Source organism: Chionomys nivalis, chromosome 21 (assembly GCF_950005125.1).
Source record: "Chionomys nivalis chromosome 21, mChiNiv1.1, whole genome shotgun sequence".
Taxonomy (NCBI): Eukaryota; Metazoa; Chordata; class Mammalia; order Rodentia; family Cricetidae; genus Chionomys; species Chionomys nivalis.
In genome coordinates, this window is record NC_080106.1 from 52162096 (window position 1) to 52182520 (window position 20425).

Consider the following 20425-nt stretch of genomic DNA (forward strand, 5'->3'; position numbering starts at 1 on the left):
AAGCTGTTTCTGGGAATCTCTCGAGAAAAATCACACAGCGCCATTGTTTTTTGTTTTTCCAAAAGCAGTTTTTCTTAAGAACTAGGTTTACAGAAAAACCTTGAGTGAGTTGGGAGCTCATGCTTCCTCAGAGCTTCAGAGATTAGTGGTTGCCAGATCCAAGCCAGTTTGTTTAAAGGCGGTGCTTTGGCGGCGTTCCCATGGAGAAGGAATTTCATTTGTATTCCCTTTGCCGATATTTTGCTTTTCCTTGTCCTTACTTTGCGCCATTCCTTGAGTACAGCCCAAAGATGACACCCTCTAGGCAATGAGCATTTCCACTCTGCCTTTTCAAACCGCAGGATCTGTCTTCCACTCTGCCATTTGAGTCAAATTCTGAAGCATATTTTCCTACCACATATTTGTCATACTCTAAACTGGGCACCGTTGGGAGGATAGATTGACGTCATCAGTAGGGGCCTGCCCATTGAGGGACCTGTCGGTCAGCGGAGCCACGCCCACAGAAGGGCAAGGGCTGTTCTCTCGCTCAGAGGGCAGTTCCTCGAGAGTCTGACAACGACTGGCATATTTTACATGGGGTAGGGAATGGGGCTCCCTTAACTTGGGTCCGAAATCCCATAAATGCACGGAAATTTCTCTGGGGATATGAGACGTCCAGAAGCCCACTTGCTCCAGTCTAGAGTCCCCCACTTAGCCAGTGTATCCAGGAGCAGCCACGTACTAGAGAATTCCAAGATGCACCGGCAAGGCGGACCCAGAGTACTCGTGCAGTCGGCAGCTAGCCGGAACACCAGAGAAACGGACAGGAATCACCTTTATTTAGCCCGCTGCTCGTTCTCAACCGTGGCAGAACGCCGCTTGCTCTCCTTCCGTCGTCTCCAGGTGCCGCTTCAGAACCGGCGCGATGGGCAAGAAGGGCAAGAAAGAGAAGAAGGGCCGCTGCGCGGAGAAGACGGCCGCCAAGATGGAGAAGAAGGTGTCCAAGGCTCGCGGAAGGAGGAGGTGAGCGAAACTCAGAAGGACCACTGTGGAGGGAGGCGTGACGTGGCCTGGGTCTGTGGGTGGGAGGCCGGGAGCCGGAGTCGTGCCGGGGTTTGTGGGTGGCGGGCCTGTGCCGAGCCCGGCGCCCTCAGGGCTTTCCGTTTCTCAGGTACCCCTCCATACACCGGTACCCCTGGTTTACCCGATCGCGCTCTCCCACGCTTCCTTTGAAGATCAGATCTGTCCCGGACGCGGTTCGGTTCTACTTGCTTCTTTTTCTGGTAGAGTGGAGCAGCGTGATAGGGTTTAGTGGAGGAGGAGCTGAAGTTGAGTGGCCCCTACTTTGTCCAGGTTTGCGTTCTGGGAGTAAAGGCTTAATTGTACGGTGCTTTTTTTGTTGTTGTTCTTCAAAGGAGGCAGATATTCCTCCAAAAGCCTTAAGGGAGTGAGCCGCAAGTAAGATTTTTTTTTTGTTTTTTTAAGGAAGGGTTTCTCTGTGTAGCTCTGGAATTCACTATGTAGACCCAGCTGGCCTCGAACTCACAGAGATCCTCCTGCCCCTGCCTCTTGAGTGCTGGGACTAAAGGCGTGTGCCACCACCGCTGCCAGCACAGGTAGAGTTAAGTGACCAGATAAGTCGCTGGAACTGTGGGGTATTTCAGAACAGTTGGTGCTGGCCCCTGCTATCATATTTTCACACACTCCTATTATCCCAGGAACTGCAGATGGATCAGTGTTGAACCTCGGGCAAAGTGCCGTGCTTGTTCTTGTCTTAGGTCTTTTTCACAGGGGGCAGCTGTGCTGACCAGGGTTTGCCCAATAGTTTTCCAGGTACAGGATTTCCTGGGCTCCCATCCTCTTAACCAGGGAAGAGGAAACCTCAATTGAGAAAGTACATCTGTAACATTGACCTGTACGGGGCTGGCAAGGTGGCTCAGCTGTTAAGAACATGTGGTGTTCTTTCAGAGGATCCAGGGTTTATTCTGTGTACCCACTGTGTCACAACTGGCTGGCCTTTGTAGGCATCATTTTATATCTTTTTGTCGTTGTTGTTGTTTTTGTTTTTCAAGACAGGGTTTCTCTGTGTAGCTTTGGTGCCTATCCTGGAACTAGTTCTTGTAGACCAGGCTGGCCTCAAAGTCACAGAGATCCACCTACATCTTCCGAGTGCTGGGATTAGAGGCATGCGCCACCACTGCCCGGCATAAGTTGCATTTACAAACACTCACGCAAAACACCTCCATACATAAAGAAAGTTGGCTTGTCGGCAAGTCTGTGGGGGTCTTGTTTTGGAGGGTCTACACTGTGGGCATTCCATACCTAGACAGGTGGTCCTGGGTTGTTAAGAAAGCAAGCTGAGCAAGCCACAGAAAAAACAAGCCAGTAAGTAGCTTTCCTCCTTGGTCTCTGCTTCATTTCCTGCGCCTAGGTTCCTGCCTTGAGTTCCTGATCTGACTTCCTTTCGTGTTGGAATGTAAGATGCAGAGACTCTTTCCTTCCCCAGCAATAGAAAGCAAGCTAGGGCAGCCTAGTAAACGCGGGGGAGTGGGCACTGGTCGGGGTGGGAAGGCAGCTTGGTTTCGGTGCTGTCCAGCATACGTGCGAACTGAATCCTTAATTTCTAGGACTAGTGCCACATCTGGGAAATTGGGGCCAGTGAGTGGTGGGCTCGAGGTACCACTGAGCCCCATCATTCAGGCACTGTTTTAAAGGACTCAAGCCCTGTTCTCTTGGAGCGCATATGTTGTCATGGGTTTGGGTGTGGGAGCTGACAACCAGTAAGCAAGAGAAATCCCAGGCATGGCTATGTAGGCAGCAAGGCAGGCTGTTGGCACAAACAGGTTGTCAGAGGCCATTGAAGGCAGTGTGGCCAGGGTGGGATCCCCTTCACAGAAAGCCCTTGGTCAGTAGAAAGGGCAGTTCATGCCTCTAAAGCTACAGGAAAGCCATCATTGGTTTCACAGCAAGTACTTCCTGGATGTGTTACATTCTGTGTGTTTAGGACTCAGGTGTGATTGAATCCCAGTCTAGTAGGGCCAATGGGACAAAAGCTGAACATGCCTTTGACTCTGTGACAGGTTAGACAGAGTCTCATATACTTTTGTATCTTTAGGAAGACCTGGAGACCCTCATAGCCCATTTCCAGATCCTGGATGCCAAAAAGACCCAGGTCACAGAGGCGCCATCTTGTCCACCCATGCCACAGTAAGTGAGAAAGCTTTGTGTCTCGTCTTGTGGGGGAAAGCTAGGGACTTTCAACACAGGGGTTCCGTGTAGCCCTGGATGTCCTGGGACTCTCTCTGTAGATCAGGCTGCCCCAGAACACAGTGTCTGCCAGCCTCTGTCTCCTAAATGCTAGGACAAGCTGGCTGTCATCCCCTGCCCTGCAGAAGGGGTGGGGAGGTGGTCTCACATTCTGCTCTTGCTGCAGAGACATGGCCCAGTGAGCCTCCCTTTGCCTTGCGAGTATTTGAAGAGTGTCACAGGCATAGACTGAAGAGCACTTCAGGTTTTTGCTGTTAATACTTTTTTATTTACATGTGCAAAGCTTATGAAACAGAAAGTCTACATTTGTCATTCCCAGTGAATTTATAACTTATGAGCAAGGTCCCAAGTGTATGCAGAATTCATATACTCATATAATTTGTTGAAGGTGACAACATGGGTCTCCATCAGCTTGCTTCCTCAGCTTCTAACATTGGATTCCTTTCTGACTTGATTTATGGCCCCCTAGGACTTGTCTGTGCCATTCAGCTAAGCTCAGGATCATCAGGAGAGGGCCTTCGTGGGCTGTCATTTGGGGTAGGGAAAGTGTGTAATAAGCTGTATTGTTCAGGCAGGGAAAGTGTGCAAGCCTCTCTGCCTCTAGCCCCTTTTTGTTTAGTGGTAAACTGGGTGCTTCATTTTCCCAGACTGGGATGGATTTTATCGCACCATAACTTGCCTGAGTGGAAGCCCAGGATGGGACTCTTTGGGATGAGATAGTTAGATGCTCCAGAGCCTGAATCTCTCTGATTCACACATGAGCTTTACCTCTCTAGGGTGTGCCGCCAAAGGGCTGCCAGAGCTCATGGTTTCTGCCCCCTTGGGAATGTGAAGGGGAGTCTGTGCTTAGCCTGGTGCTATGTTTTCTGATGTTGCTTCTCTGTGGCTTTTGTTTTGCAGGTTATAAATGCCCCCCTGTCTGCTCACCCTGAGAAAGATGAATTAATTCTTTTTGGAGGTGAATATTTCAGTGGCCAAAAAGTAAAGTATATGTGTTATTCTTTTTCTCCCAACATTTTCAGGGCTCATTTGAAGTGAATGTAAATCGGTGCTATACATGTGCCCTGTCCTGTCTCTTCCCTTCCATACCCCCAGCCTTATGTGGGCTGTGTTTGACCATTATCAGGATCCCTTCGGGACTGGCAGCAGGGGCTTTAGTGCTGCAGGGGTCCTGGTCTCTTCTCGTCAGCAGAGCCTACCTCCACTGGGTCGTACGGGGGTGCACAGAGTTGTTCTGAGCAGAGAAAGTATTGGTGAATTGTGGGGCCAGAAAACCCGGAGTTTTGGAATGTGGAAGGAAAGCAGTTGAAAGCATGAGCTCCTCCAGTAGCCTGTGACAAGTTCCAAGTCTTCCTTCCTCGTCCAGCTCACTCTCTGTGTTTGCATCTGAAGGCGAAGGCGTAAATCACAAACAATCCCACGCTAGTTTGGAATTATGATTAATATAATGGTTATTTATTTAAAGGGGAAAAAACTTACAGATCACCATCCCAGACAACAGCCCTCTGAGCAATCGGGAAGGGAGTCTAGTCGCCGGAAGCGGAGCAGGAAATAAGAGAGCGCGAGGAGGGAAGTGGCCGCTTTTTTAAAGGGAGAGAGACCACGCCCCAGTGGGCTGGTATCTCAGCAGCTATTGGCTGGAGGAGCGGAAGGACCTCCCGCAACATGCATCTACTTATAAGCTAGCTTCACCTTAGAGAGTGATGAGTCTTGCAGACTCTTGGGGCCTGAGCTATTGGTTGACATGGTGATGCTGGTTCCAACTCGAGGGTTTTGTTGTGAGCTTTGAGCTTAGATAGGTGAGAAGATGCTGATACCGCCGCCGTCATGTCTGTCATTTCAGAACCTCGTTCTGGGATGTGGCAGTGCTTTGTAAAAGGTGGTGTGTAGATGGCTGCCCGCCAGTGGCTGGTGTTCGGAAAGCATGCTGTGCTGTGGTGGCCTGAGAGGGGAGGTTGGGTGGGCTAGGTATGCACAAGCGTCTTCCATTAGTGTTTTACCTGCTCATAAGTTCATGGAGACTTAAACATGTGGCAGGTCGGGAGCCTCTCTCTTGTCCTCCCAGGCAGCCTTGGGGCGTACACGAGGCCTGTCTGTACTGGTGTGATTGGTGTATAAGCTCCCTGGAGTGTACTCACCGCTGTGGCATTGCTGTCTGTACTGGTGTCATTGGTGTTATGCTCCCTGGAGCACACTCACTGCTGTGCCATTGCTGTCTGCACTGCTGTGATTGGTGTATAAGCCCTCTGGAGCACACTCACTGCTGTGGCATTGCTCTCTGCTGTGTCGTTTGTGGCACTGATGGTCACTTCCTTCCTGTAGACCTTCATGTATAACGAATTCTATGCCTACAGTATCAGAAAGGACACCTGGACGAAAGTTGACATTCCTGGCCCACCCCAAGGTGCTGTGCTCATCAGGTAATGCCTGAACTGTCTGTCACAGTCATCTATAGATGACAGGCCACTTCCTGCTTCCCTCCTGCTACATCCATCTGGGTCTTTGAGACAGGGTCTCACTCTGTGCTTTAGCATCCTCCTGCCTTAAACCTCCTGCATGCCGGAACAGGAGGCTGGAGCCGCCAACCTGGGCTCTGCCGTCTTCCCTGGACACCTTACTGAGTTTCATTGCATGGGTCTCTTCCCCTGTGAGAGGGAGTGAGCCCCTGCTCTGAATGCGATGATTGAGTGTAATGCTGCATGTTAGGACAGTGTCAAACAGCACCCGCTGGTTAGAGCATGTGTGCTGCAGGGCTGGGCTGCTGCTAACCAGAGCAAGGTGCAATGTTCAGGAGTGGGTCTTCCAGGATGGTGGAAAGAACAGAATCACTTTGGATAAATTGTATGGTATAAGCTTATAGTTAGCTTTTTGGCAGATAGAGAGCAGGTGAGAGCTGCTCTGCCTCTCAGGAAAGCTGTTCCCAGGTGTCAGGTATCACCTGAGCACTGTGGTGTAGCTCTCCTCCTTGTCTCACACCCCAGTTCTTTCTCATAAGTTTGCTCTCCTGTGCTGGGAGGAGGTGGGTGTGGAACGAGGGACAGCTCTTCTGTGTGGACTTTGCAGGCTGCAGGCAGCTGACTATGAGGCTTGATGTCAGAAAAAGGGGAGGGAGGGCTGTGTTTGGCTGTTGACTAGATGGTTTGTCCCCAGAGTAATTAATAGTCAGGTGCGTTCCCATTGTGCTGGTTGATTTTGTCAACTTGACATAACTAGAGTCACCTGGAAAGGAGGGGCCTCAGTTGAGACATTGCCTCCAGCAGACTGTCCTGGGGGCACTTCTGTGGGGCATTTTCTTGATTAATGATTCATGTAGGAGGCTCAGATTACCATGGCTGATGCTGGTCCTGGGCAGGTGGCCCTGGGTCATGTAAGAAAGAAAACGGCGCAAGTTGTGGGGAGAAAGGCAGTAAATCACACTCCTCCATGGCCCTTGCTTCAGTTCCTGCCTCCAGTTCCTGTCCTGGCTGCCCCAGGTGATGTGTTAAGTGAAAGCTTTCCTCTCTGAGTTGGTTTGCTCTGCGTTTCATCACAGCAGAAGAGCACAGACCACAACACTCATGAAAAAAAAGGATGAGTTGAGGTGGGTTTCAGTGAAAGCTGGGTTCGTTCGTTCGTTCTTTCTTTCTTTCTTTCTCTCTCTCTCTCTCTCTTTTTTTTTTTTTCTTTATGTACATTGTGTGAAAGTGTCAGATCCCCGGGAACTAGATCTTCAGACAGTTGTAAGCTGCCATGTGGGTGCTGGGAATTGAACCCAGGTCCTCAGAGAAGAATAGTCAATGCTCTTAACTACTGAGCCATCTCTCCAGCCTTCTTTTTTTGCCTTTTTTTCTCAAGACAGGGTTTCTCTGTAGCTTTGGAGCCTGTCCTGGAACTAGCTCTTGTAGATCAGGCTGGCCTCGAGCTCGCAGTGTGGCAGTGAGCAGTGAGCTATGAGTGGAAAGATTAGTATACACTGTATTTCCTGTGAAAGCACCACCTTGCTGGCAGCTGGATCCTGGTTAGAGCCCCTTTGTCTGCTGCGTACCCTCTGGGTGTTGGGATGCAGCAGTGAGAATATTTGACCTTCCCAAGGAGTTCCCTGTTTTGTACCTTGTTTGGTCCTGAGGGTGTCTGGCTTGGGTAGCGCTTAGACTTCCTTGACAGAAGAGTGAGGCTGACGTCAGAAACCTGTATTGGGTTGTGCTTTGGTGGTGATGGGATAAAATGGGTACAGAATCTTACACATGCTGACTGTTTGTGACACTGGTCTTAAGTTTTTTTTTGTTTTTTGTTTTTTTATGCTTAATGTTTTTTCACTGTGTTTCAGTGCAGTTACAAGTGAACCCAAATACCTGGCATCACATAGCATGGGGCAGGTTGGTAGGACTGTCCCGCCTGTCCTTGCTCCGCACCTTCTGTGTATGTGTGGACCAGCTTGGCTTCTGTTTGGGCTAGCGGGAAAGATGATTGCTGCCAGTCCACATGGTTTTTGGGAACATGCAGTGTATGTGTTTTCGAGGTTTTGTTGTTGTTGGTTCGTTTTCAGCCAAGTGCAGTAGTGAGGGTACAGGTGAAACTGCCTGAGGTCTTTCAGTTAGTTACAGGGGAGGGAGCAGACAATGACCGGGGAAGGGACTTTCAGCCAGGCCAGCCCGAGGACTCCTGGTCTCTCTCGAGAGTGGTCGGGATTGCCCTGAGGTGCACAGTAGCCTTAGCCTGTGCTCTTTTTCCAGGAAGTTGTTCTGAGCTGGGAGGCTGCTGTAGGAATCAGTTGTAGCAGGGTGTTTGACTGTTTTCATCAACAGATGTTACCCCAGTCCCTGGGGCTATGCACCCTGAGTCTCCAGGCTCTGAGGATAAGAGTGCTCTCTTGTTGCACAAGCATGAAGACCGGAGTTAGGGTCCCAGCATTCATGTAAAAATATGGACGTGGTGGCACGTGCCTGTAACTCCCGTGTTGTCAGTGGCCGAGGTGGCGGGATCACTGGAGCCTGCTACACAAGCCCGGCTCCAGGTGCCGTGAAAGACCCTGTCTAAGAATAAGGCGAGAGCAATAGACAGGACACTCGGCATCCTCCTCCTACCTCTGCACCCACACACAGGCAAGTGCAGCCCCCCAGTGTGTATACACCTCAGACACTCACACACCTGTGTATAATCCTGCACACTCATACACGTGTGCATACACATATACCTTACAGTTGTATAGAACTAGAACTCGTACGTGTCCGCATACCTCACAGTCATACTATGCATATACCTTACACACATACACATGCTCATGTAAATATACCTCACATCCACCATGTGCATATGCCTTTCACATACACATGTGCATATGTCTCATACACATGTCACACACCTCACATAGTGTGTATATGCCTCACATACATGTCCACATACCTCATCCACACATGTATATGCCTCACATGTACATGTGCGTACACCGTACACCCCTGTGAATATTCAACACAAGTACATATGCTTTATGTATGCACACATGCATTTGATTCGCATGTTTACACCTCATACTCTGACATGCATATACCTCACATACACATAACTAACAATAAACAGCACTGAAGCACTTTCTTGTTATTTAATAAACAGAAATGGTATTTGTTCCTTGATAACCTATGAGAAGTTGCAGTAACTGCTCATTTAATAGGACAGTACGTTATCTGAATGTAAATAGGTGTCTGTCTTGCAGTCTAGGGAAACAACGGATGTATTAGATCCTTGAATATCATTAATATGCCTCGGGAAGTTTGTTCTAGGAGACAGTGGCTGAGGAAGTCCCTGAGACTCTAGGTGGATGGTGCTGGGGCCAGCTGTGCTGTCCCATGGCTCACCTAATCTGTTTGCTTTCCTTTAACAGGCTGTGGTGGTGCCCCAGAGCGGTGGACAGCTGTGGGTCTTTGGTGGGGAGTTTGCATCTCCTGATGGCGAGCACTTCTACCATTACAGGGACCTCTGGGTCCTGCACTTGGCCACCAAGACCTGGGAACAGATTCGGTAAGATCTGGGTGGGAGCCTGAGCCCTGGCCTTAGCTTGTGATTCTGACTGGGATTGAGTTATGGGTGAAGCAAGCAGGGTGCTTTCCTGTGTGGTGGGGTGAGGGCTTCGGTGGAGGTGTTGTTTTGAATTACTGTTTATAGAAAATTGTACTGGTACTGTTTCTTGTATATTGATATGTTAAATATTAAATGTGAGTGTTCCTACCTCTATTTTTGTATGAGTATGCTTATAACTTTGTCTATATTGTATTGATACATCTACCATATTACATTGTACATTTCTACCTCTGATACTATGACATTGTTTACAGTTGAAGATCATTGTCTTCATATATTACACAGTTGTTTATTCTTTTAGTCTTCAAAGTTAGATAGGTATTGAGAATTATATGTTTGTCATATTTTAAGTTAATCAGGTCTTTTAGTTACATAGAGATTATATTTAGTATAGATAGTATGATCTTCAGCCTCTTCAAAGAGCTGTAAAAAATGGCCTTTAATCTAACCTAAAATTTCTATGCCAAAGAGACACAATTACTCCTGGCAACACCACTCTACTCCCGAGAGAACGTTGAGCACCAAAGATACTCCACTGGGAGCTTGTCTTCTTGGCAGAACTGGCCTTTGGGTTAAGAAAAGCCCATACCTCAACTTCTGACAAAGATACAGAATATCCCTAAGTGGATGAAACAGGATTGTCTTATCTTGCCAAGACAGGGTAGGATAGTCCTAAGAAAGTTCCTTGCCTTTAATAATGGTATGCCAGTTATGTTAGGCCTTAGCCAAAGTTGGTTGACTCAACATTACAAACGAGACTTTGGGTGATTGCCCAGGTAGTCAGTTGTCTCTGTCAATTGTTACACATTTTGGATATCTCTCGATTGTTAAGTAATATTTATTCCCTTCTCAGATCTTTAACGGAGTTAAAGATTATATAATTGTAGTTACTCTCTATGTTATTTAGATTCCTTGAGATAAAATGTTTAACAAAAGTTTTGTTCTCAATATTGTTTGTTATATTTATTATTTGTTATTATTGTATATAGTTGTATTTGGTTTGGTTCTATCTTATTTAGACAAAAGGGGGAGATGTAGGGACATAGCCCCACCCATTGGGGGCGTGTTCGCCTCGGGCTAATGTTTACGGATAAATCTGCCGGGCGTGAGCCCAGCAGCCCTTTTTCTTTTGCTCCGCTTTTCCAGTACTCCGCGGGAACCTGTGGTCCTGTAAGTCTATTTCCTTATTAAAGCTGTATATATCTATATAATCTGTCTACATTCATTTACGCCGCCACAGTGAGCAGCGAGCAGTGTGTCAGGCCTGAGTCACCTCTCCATGCATTTCCTCCAGTGTGGGTTTAGGGCTACTGCAGCCAGTGCTGATCCCGATGGAGATCGCTCATGATAAGACCAGGAGATGGCCCTGTTTCAGACGGATGTAGAAATAGCAGAGCTGGTCACAGGAGGGAGGAACCTTCATGGTTCTCATAAGCCAGGCTTGCAGTGCTGGTGCCTGCTTCTCTGCTGGGAGCTTCTGCTGTGCCTCTTTCTGTCTCTGAATGAGAATTACTGCAGAGAGGAGCTTGGCAGAATGGCCAGTTGCCAGCAGACTTAGTGATTGCATCTTCTTTGGGTGCTCCCTAGCCCTATTGCCAGGGCTATGCATGCCACAGTGTGAGGGTCCTTCCCTCTCTGCTAATAGAGCAGTAAACCAGAATTATGAGGAAGCAGTCTCCTGGCCTTGGGACTGTCACTGGAGAGAATGTTGGGGTGTCTGTAACTCCCGATCCTCCTGAGTGCTGGCATTGCAGTCTCACACCTCCACCTGTGACCTAGTTGCCATTTGCCATTGCCATTCTTGCCCTTCTTCTTCTTCTTCTTCTTCTTCTTCTTCTTCTTCTTCTTCTTCTTCTTCTTCTTCTTCTTCTTCTTCTTCTTCTTCTTCTTCTTCTTCTTCTTCTTCTTCTTCTTCTTCTTCCCTCTCCCCCTCCTTCCCCCTCCCCCCTCCGTCCTCCTCCCTCCTCCTTCTTCCTAATTCTGTTTTTTTAAGACAGGGTTTCTCTGTAGCTTTGGAGCCTGTCCTGGAACTAGCTCTTGTAGACCAGGCTGACCTCGTACTCACTGAGATCTGCCTGACTCTCCCTCCTAAGCACTGGGATTAAAGTTGTGCGCCACCATTGCTGACTTTGGTTGCCATCTTCACCTGAGTTTCAGCTGCAGATCCTTGGTGGATGGAAAGATGTTATTTATGTGCTTTATTGCCTGTCAGAGGAGCCTCTGCTGACAGTTTCAGACTCAGCGGCCTCAGGGGATGGTGCTGATTCAGACCCAGCTGAATGTGCTTTCAGATATTTGCCTCATAACCAGGCGTAATGACACACAAGTCATTCTTGGCTCCTTTAGGAAGCCCGAAGTCCTAAGTGCATTGTTGATATGGGCACAGCCAAGCCATGGACCCTATAGCCTTTGACCCATGGAAGAATGATAAAGCCTCCTCCCTCCCCACACAACCCTGAGGTGCGGCTGGGAGGAAGATAGTAATTCCTTCCTCTGATCCATGTGTGGCTGTTATTGTGTGTAGAGAATGTCCACCATGGCTTCATTTCCCCCAGATATTTACAAGACCATTGCTGCTGAGATTAATTAAACCAGTCTCCTAATACAGCTCCTTGCTCATCTGCATGGAGTAACTGCACCTGCTTGTTCAGCAAATGCAATAGCCCTGACTCCCTGTTCAGCTCTGTAGAATAAGCACTCTGAACTTCCGGGTGGTGTGCTTTCTCCATCAGAGATCCTAGTCCACCCAGTCCCAGCCTTTTTGTGTGTGTCTGTGTCTGTCTTTTCTTCATTCCCTTGCCTCCCCAGCCAGATCCGTCCCTGGAGCTGAGTTAATTTGGGTGTGGAAGTTAGGAATGAGCTCTGCACAGCTATGCCCGTGCTGTGCACTTGCCTAGTAGTTTCTCTCCTTGTCTAGTCAGCACCACTGTATCAGGGGTCTGTGATGTTCACACTCCTCATGTTGATGTGAGTCTGACTCTTGTTTAAGGCTCCTGATGAAACGCAGAACACTGTGTTGAGGACCTTAGTGGAAGAGCCCGTGCCTCCACTCAGTTGCCAAGTCCCAGATCCTGAGAAGCCTGATTGCTGATACCCTTTTGGTTTGGGGCGTTTCAGGGCGTTTCTTCCCTTCTTTCCAGAAGGATCTCCCTGCAGCCCTGGCTAGACTGGAACTCTCTTTGTAGACCAGTCTGGCCTTGAATTTACTGCCTCTGCCTCTACCTCACAAGTACCAGGATTAAAGTCATGGGTTACCAAACTTTGAGACTTTCCCATTTTCCTGGCCGCCCCCCTGACCTCATGACTGTGACAGACACCACAGCTGTGGCAGTCTTACCGAGTGAGCAGTTAGTTGTCTGATTTGATGGAAAGATCTGGAAGCCAGCCACAGTGCAGGGTCCATGTTTTTGATTCAGGTCCTAGTGGTGCTTGGAATGAGCCCTCCAGAATTGTGGAGGGTTTGTCCAACGGGAGTGGATGGCACCCAGTCTAGGATGGCAGTTGGTAAGGGGAGATCTGCCTTGGTGTTGGGTCAGTCCGGATGGAATCTTCCATTTGGATCTGAGGTGGAACTGAGATTAGCATCTGATATGTGTGGATGGATGGGTGTGTTTAATGTGTTGGATTTCAGTGTCTGTCTGTCTGTCTGTGTGCATGAGCAGGTCAGAGGAGCATGCTGAGTGCCCTGCTCTATTACTCTCCTCCATCTTAGTTCTTTTAAGACAGGGTCTCTCATTGAACCTGGAGCTAAGCTATCTGCCAGCATGTCCCAGTCCCAGCCATCCTCCTGCCCCACCTCCCACAGCTTGGGTTTACAAACCTATGTGGCCACTGTGCCTTTTTCATGAGTGCTGGGGGGTTAAATACTGAGGAGTCCTTGTGCTTGCACAGCAAGTTCTCTTTCCCACTGAGCTCTCTCCCCAGTCTTTTTTTTTTATTTTTTAAGTCAAATTGCTCTCACTATATAGCCCAGGCTGGCTTGGAATTTCCCTGATTGTTCTGTTTCTGCCTCCCAAAGGGGCTGAGATTTAGGCACATGCTACTATGCTCAGCTTATTATTTACTTGTTTATTTCTGTTAGGAATATCTACAATCTTATATAAAAGTGTCCATAAACTGGCAGTGCTGGGGCACACCTTTAAAATCTCAGCACTCAGGAGTCAGGTGTAGGCAGATCTCTAAATTTAAGGTCAGTCTGGTCTACTGAGTGAGTTTTAGGAAAGCTAGGACTATACAGAGAAACCCTTTCTTGAAAAACAAGCAAACAAAAAGTGTCCATAAAAAGCTGCCAAAGAGCCTGGCGGTGGTGGCCCACACTGTTAATCCCAGCACTTGGGAGGCAGAGACAGGCTGAATATCTGTCTGTGAGTTCGAGATCAGCCTGGACTACAAGAGCTAGTTTCAGGAAGGCAGCAAAAGTACATAATAGAGAAACCCTGTCTCAACAAACAAACAAACAAGAAAACAAAAGATGTCAAAGAAAGGGGCAGAGTCACGATACCCAGCAGATAAAGATGCCTGTTGTCAAGCCTGAGTACTTGAGTTCAATCCCTGGGACCTACACAGAGGAAAGAGAACTGACTTTCTCAGGCTGTCCCCTGAGTCTCACTGATCATGGAGCTCACAGGTGGGCAAGGGGCCTGACCAGCCAGCCGAGACCCACCCGTCTCCATCCCAGCATTGGGACCACAAGTGCACACCACTATGCTGAACTTGGTGGTGTTTTTTGATTATTATTATTTTTTTTTTGATTTTGGTTAAAAAATCTGATTTTGGGTCTTTGTGCTTGTGTGACAACCATTGTATAGGCTCAGACTTTTTTTCTTTTCTTTTGTTTTTGGTGAAGGGGTTTGAGACAAGATCATTATGTTGTTCTGTCTGTACTGGAATCCACTATGCAGGCCAGGTTAATCTTGAATTCATAGAAATACACACACCTGCCTCTGTCTCCCAAATGCCTGGGATTAAAGATGTGCACCACCATACCTAACCTATTGTATGCTGGTTCTTTTGTTTGTTTGTTTTGTAGCATTTATGTATGTGAATGTTTTGATTGTATGCATATAAATGTTTGAAGAGAATGTCTGTAGCTGGAATTAGACAAGGGTGGTTGGTTGTGAACCACTGTGTAGGTGATGCTAATTTAACCAGGATTTTCTGGAATACAGCCAGCATCTTAACCATTGCTCTGACCCCTTCCTTTAACAATTATTGCTGCTGTTGTTGTTGTTGTTATTATTATTATTTATTTACTATCTCTCTATGTGTCCCAGGTTGGTCTTGAACTCATTGAAATCTGCCTAATTCAGTCTCTGCAGTACTAGGATTAAAGATGTAGGCAACCACGTCTGACTTGTGTGTGTGTGTGTGTATGTTGTTTTGTTTTTGTTTGTTTTCGAGATGGGGTTTCTCTGTGTAACAATCCTGACTGTCCTGGAACTCACTTTGTAGACCCAAGCTGGCCTCAAACTTACTGAGATCCACCTGGCTCTGCTTCACAAAGTGTTGGGATAAAAGGCCTGTGCTACCACTGTGTAACCTTAACTGCCCTAAAACTTACTCTGCAGACCAGGCTGGCCTGGAACTCAAAAAGAGGCATACGCTTTGCCTCCCTAGTGCTGGAATTAAAGGAGTGTACCACCACTGCTCAGCATACCTGACTTTCTGTCTCTCTCTCTCTCTCTCTCTCTCTCTCTCTCTCTCTCTATATATATATATATATATATATATATATATATATATATATATGCATGTTTTGAATTCTTTCTTTAACAGAATCCAACCTATTATTTTTTGCCTGAAAAACATTTATTCCAAGTCAGAGATTCTGCTATTTCTGGAAGTCTTTACTGTCTAGGAGTTGAACTCAGGGATTTCACACACTCCTAAGGAAGTATTCTACCACTGATCTACCCTCTTACCCCTCCAGAAGTCCTATAGCATCAGGCAGGACTGTTAGGTCGAGTCTAGAAATTGAAGAGATAATGAAGGGAACTTACTAAGTGTATTGAAAATGAAAATCAAGAGCTGAAGATAGCTCAGTAGTCAAGAGTGCTGGCTGCTCTTCCCGAGCACCAGGGTTCAGTTCCCAGCACCACATGGCAGCTCACACTCACTGTAACTCCAGTCCCAGGGGATCTGATGTCCTCTTCTGGCTTCCTGAGTGCACCAGGACCCCACATAGTGTACAAACGTACGTGTGAACTAAACACCCATCCACACATACACAAATGCTAATAAATATTTTTTAAAAAAAGAAATCAGCCAGGTGGTGGTGGTGCATGCCTTTAATCCCAGCACTTGGGATGAAGAGGCAGATGAAACTCTGAGTTGAAGGCCAGCCTGGTCTACAGAACCTGTTCCGGAACAGCTAGGGCTATTGCACAGAGAAACCCTGTCTCAAAAAATGAAAACAGCAATAGCAAAAAAAAAAAAAAAAAACCCACAGAAATACCTAACTTAATAGTGTTTCTTTTTTTTCCCCTCTTCATTTTAGATCAACAGGTGGTCCTTCAGGTCGTAGTGGACATTGGATGGTGGCCTGGAAGTGACAGTTAATTCTTTTTGGTGGCTTCCATGAAAGCACGAGGTTGGTACTCAGCAGATTGGACCTCTTCTGGAGCACAGGGTAGAGGTTGCATGGACCAAACAATCTGATCACCGTAGGAACACTGCTCACTAACTTCCTGGGCACACGGCTTGGCAGCGACAGTGTGTGACAGCCACATGAAGTATTGAGGAAAACATGGGCTTGTCCTTACATTAAGTCAGCACCTACTGTGTGCGTGGTTGTGTGCGAACCAGCGTAACCCTTCCCTCTTACAGATGTGTAGATTGCGGATCACCATTTCACAGTGGTTTTTAAAGATCCTTTAGGGGACTGGAGAGCTGGCTCGCCAGGTAAGAGCACTTGCTGCTCCTCCAGAGTTCGGCTCCCAGCACTCATGTCTAGTAGCTCACAGTTGTCTGTAGCTTCACCTCCAGGATGTCGAATGCCCTCCCCAGCCCCTGCGCGCCCATGCAGACATGTACACATAAATGCACATAAGGAAATAAGCGGTTTTTTAAAGTACAAACCTATTTAGGAAACACTTAGGCATACAGAAAATTGACAGTCCTACAGAGAATGCAGTCACCATCTGTATTAAATTAGCTTGACGTTTAAATACCACCATTCTGAATTCTTATTTATCTTCAATTCAGAGTAGATGTTTTTTTAAAACTGAAAGTGGAGTTTGAAATTGGAGAAAACTGGATTATAGTAATTCTCCTAGAAACCTGGAGCCTCCTATCCTTCATGTGCCTTTGTAAAGGACTTTGTGGGTTTGAGGGGCAACTAGCAGTTCCCATGGCTTCTTAGCATTCCTGTAGAGCAGAAGAGGCAGACAGCCTTGTGCCAGCTTTGCCCCTGCGGTTTCAACCCTCCACCTTGTGCATATGAGGGGACAGAGTCTGCCTATGCCAGCTCTCCCCCTACAGCCTTCAGGGCTCACAGTGTCTGTAGAACCCCAGGCTTGGATTATTCAGATACACTGTGTGGAGCAATGGTTGTCCCGACTTCCCCTACCTTTGCTCAGTGGACAGTTGAGCTCCTCTTCAGAGCTGAGGCCAGTGTCTGTTCAGTGACAGGCACCCCAGAATAGCCAGCCTCCCTGTTTTGTTTCCAAGACCCCTATGTACTGAGTGCTCTGGTGTCTGAGTCCCTGGCTCTGAACAGAGTGAGCATTAGGTGGAGCCTCCCATTCCTGCCTGGTGGTAGGTGCGAAGGGTCTGCTCCTGCCTTTGGCCTATGTGCATTGCTCTGTCCCTGCCCATCCCTGCCTCAGTTCTTATCAAATGGTCAGTCTTCTGCCTTGTGATCATTGTCACACTGAGTAGCCAAATGTGCCTGATGAAGGTTGCGGTTGTCACTGGGGTAGGAAATGGACAATTTTCATAGTAAGCTATACTGTGATTGCGACTGGGGTTGTTTCTGATTCTTCTGTAAATTCAGGATCTTTAGCCTTTCATTTGGATTTAGACTTGAAGCAGATGGCTAGGTAACACAAGTTTGCCTTCGGCATAATTGGTGCACTAATCACCCCTGTCATCTCTCTGGTGACCTGTGCCCTTTTTTCCCCACCAGGGACTATATCTACTACAGTGACGTGTACACCTTCAGCCTGGATACCTTCCAGTGGAGCAAGCTGTCCCCTTCAGACCCTGGACCCACACCCAGATCAGGCTGCCTGATGGTTGTCACACTCCAGGGCAGCATTGCCATCTATGGGGGCTACTCAAAGCAGGTAAGGGCCCCCATAGAATTGAGAGGGGCTTCCATTGAGATGGGAGCAGCCTTGCTCTGAGCTGTAAGCTGCAGTGGCAATGGGTCCGCTCCTCTTTAAGCATACAGAGATGGGTTTGTGTGTGTGTGTGTGTGTGTGTGTGTGTGTGTGTGTGTTCATGTGGATGTGAATTTATGTAGGCATGTGGTTGTGGGTGTGTGTTTAGGCTGGAGGTTCCCATCAAGCATCTTTCTCAGCAGCTCTCCACCTGGTTGTTTTAAGACAGGCCTCACACTGAACGTGGAGCTGGTCAGTTGGCTGTGCCTCTGCTGTCTCCCGGGATTAGGATTATAGATGCTGTCTGCCAAGTCCAGCTTTTATGTGTTTGTTGGGGATGCAAGGTTAGTTCATGTCATGCCAATCTCCCAGGAGCACTGCTAGGGGAACAATCTGGGTTTACACTCTAGCTGATAAAAGGACTGCACAGTGTCCTCTCTCTGTGTCTGCAGCCATTGCTGTAGCTGTGTTCCCAAGCCAGTGCTCGGGAGTCTCTTGGCTTTTGGAGTGCGGTATCTGTAAGCGCTGGTCACCCACTTGCCCTGCTACTTACTGGTACTTTGCCACTCCTGACATTGCCATAAATCCAGGGTTTAAAAAAACAAAACAAAGACTAGCTCATATTCTTTTATTTAAAAATCCTTTGTATTTAAAAAATTCTCACAGAGTTAACGTGAATCTTTTCAGTGACTACCTGCATTCCCTGGGACTCTGTCTTTGCTGTTCCAGCACACTTGTTGATCACCTGTGTTCACGCAGCTGTGTCCCTGACTCTTCGTTATGTTTTGTGTAGTTTGTAGAAAAGTACAGGGTCATGCCTGAACGTGAGTTTGTGTGCATGCCCTTTGTTTTTTTTGTTTTTTTTTTTGTTTTTTTGGTTTTTCGAGACAGGGTTTCTCTGTGGCTTTGGAGCCTGTCCTGGAACTAGCTCTGTAGACCAGGCTGGTCTCGAACTCACAGAGATTCACCTGCCTCTGCCTCCCAAGTGCTGGGATTAAAGGCATGCGCCACCACCACCCGGAGTGCATGCCCTTTGATGTATGTGAGTGTGGGGAGTCAGATAGAGTTCGGTGTTGACTGTCACGTGCTGTATTTGCAAGGCAGTGAATACACCCCGCTGTGGCAGTCCTGGAGCGTGGCCATTCTTCCTGTTGGGCCCCCACATAGTCCTTTCTGCCCCACGAGCTCTGTAGTCTACAATTTGTGGTTCTTTGCTTTCTTTCCTTTTTAAGAATATCTTTTATTGGGCTGGAGAGATGACTCAGTGGTTAAGAGCACTGACTGCTCTTCCAGAAGTCCTGAGTTCAATTCCCAGCAACCACATGGCTCACAGCCATCTATAATGAGATCTGGCGCCCTCTTCTGTTGTGCAGGTGCACAGGGAAGGAAGGTTGTATACATAATAAATAAATAAATAAATAAATAAATAAATAAATAAATAAATAAAAGAATATCCTGTATTTATTGTTTTGACAATTCCATCCATCTAGAACAAAGCCAGTTCTTACAATTCCCCATCCTAGACATCTCCCAGCATGCCCCTTCCTACCTTAATGCTCTTTCTTTTTTGCATTTTGTAACCCACTGAGTCCAATTAGCACAGCCTGCCGGAATAGTGATAAACCTTGTTGACTTGATCTTATGCAGGTCCTGTGCAAGTGACCACAGCTGCTCTGAGTTTCATGAGTGTAATGTTGTGTCCTAAACATGTGACGCCTTTTCACAGTACTCCTCCCGTCCCCAGCTCTTACATTTTCTTCAGTGATGTTCCCTGAGCCTTAGGAGGTGGGGTTGCTCTCAGTATCCTATTTAGGGCCAAGCACTCAACAGCCACTTATTCTCAGCTCTGTGACTAGCTGTGAGTCTCCTGTGTTTACTGTTGCCCACTGCAGAGAGACGCTTCTCTGACCACGGTAGAGGGCAGCACTGATCTGTGGGTGGAAGCATAACTATTTAGAAGACAGAGAGGCAATGTGTCCATTTAGCAGAACAGTAGTAGGTTTCTGCCTAGGGCCTGTGACCCCTCAAACCAGGGGCCTTTGACCGAGTTTACAGTACCAGGCATGAATTTTCTCCTGTGGAGCAGCCTCAGCTCTAATCAGTGGTTACTGTCCCCATAACCTAATGCCACTATTTCACCAATGGACACATCTTGTCTGGAAAGTCGGTATTCAGTTTTAACTCTTGGTGCTGCTGTGCTTGAGGATTGTGTTGTAGATGTGTGACCTTGGGGTGGGTTACATTTAGCCTCTGGGCAGAAGCAAAGACTGTGTGTCCCTTTGATCAAAATGGGAGCTGCATTGAGTTCCCTGTTGCCTGTCTAGAGCCAAGGACCAGACCAGCTTTCTCAGGGGTGGTTGGACCGTGGTACCTTATGTGACATGGGTCAGCCTTCAGTGTGTCCTGGAAGGCAGCAGGAGCCCAGGTCACTCAGCCACTGTGTCCCCCTTGAAAACCCTGTGTTGTATTTATGTTATTCTCGGATATAGTCCTCATGCTTAGAGGTAAGATTGGGGAGGACACTTTTGAGTGGACTCCCTGAACATGCGTGCTCAGCCCCAAGGTGTAGAGCCATATGTGAGGGCAGATGAGGAGTGGGGAGATGGGAAGGAGGAGCTGCTGTGGTCCTGTCCTAGCTTGACATTTTAAAGAGTGTTTTCTTACTCAAGAGCACACAGACATTACTAGGATATGTAATACTGTGTGCTCAAATGTGAGTCATTTGCTAGTGTTGGCAGGAACCTGGAGGCTGGACAGTGTGGTGCTGTCCCTTGGGCCCAGCAAGTAGCCCCATGAAAAGGGAG

The 20425-nt window shown here is 47.6% G+C and overlaps 1 pseudogene; it reads left to right on the forward strand.

Moving 5' to 3' along the window:
• Positions 1 to 559: 559 nt before the first annotated feature.
• Positions 560 to 20235, forward strand: LOC130864026 (kelch domain-containing protein 4-like; annotated as a pseudogene).
• Positions 20236 to 20425: the final 190 nt, after the last annotated feature.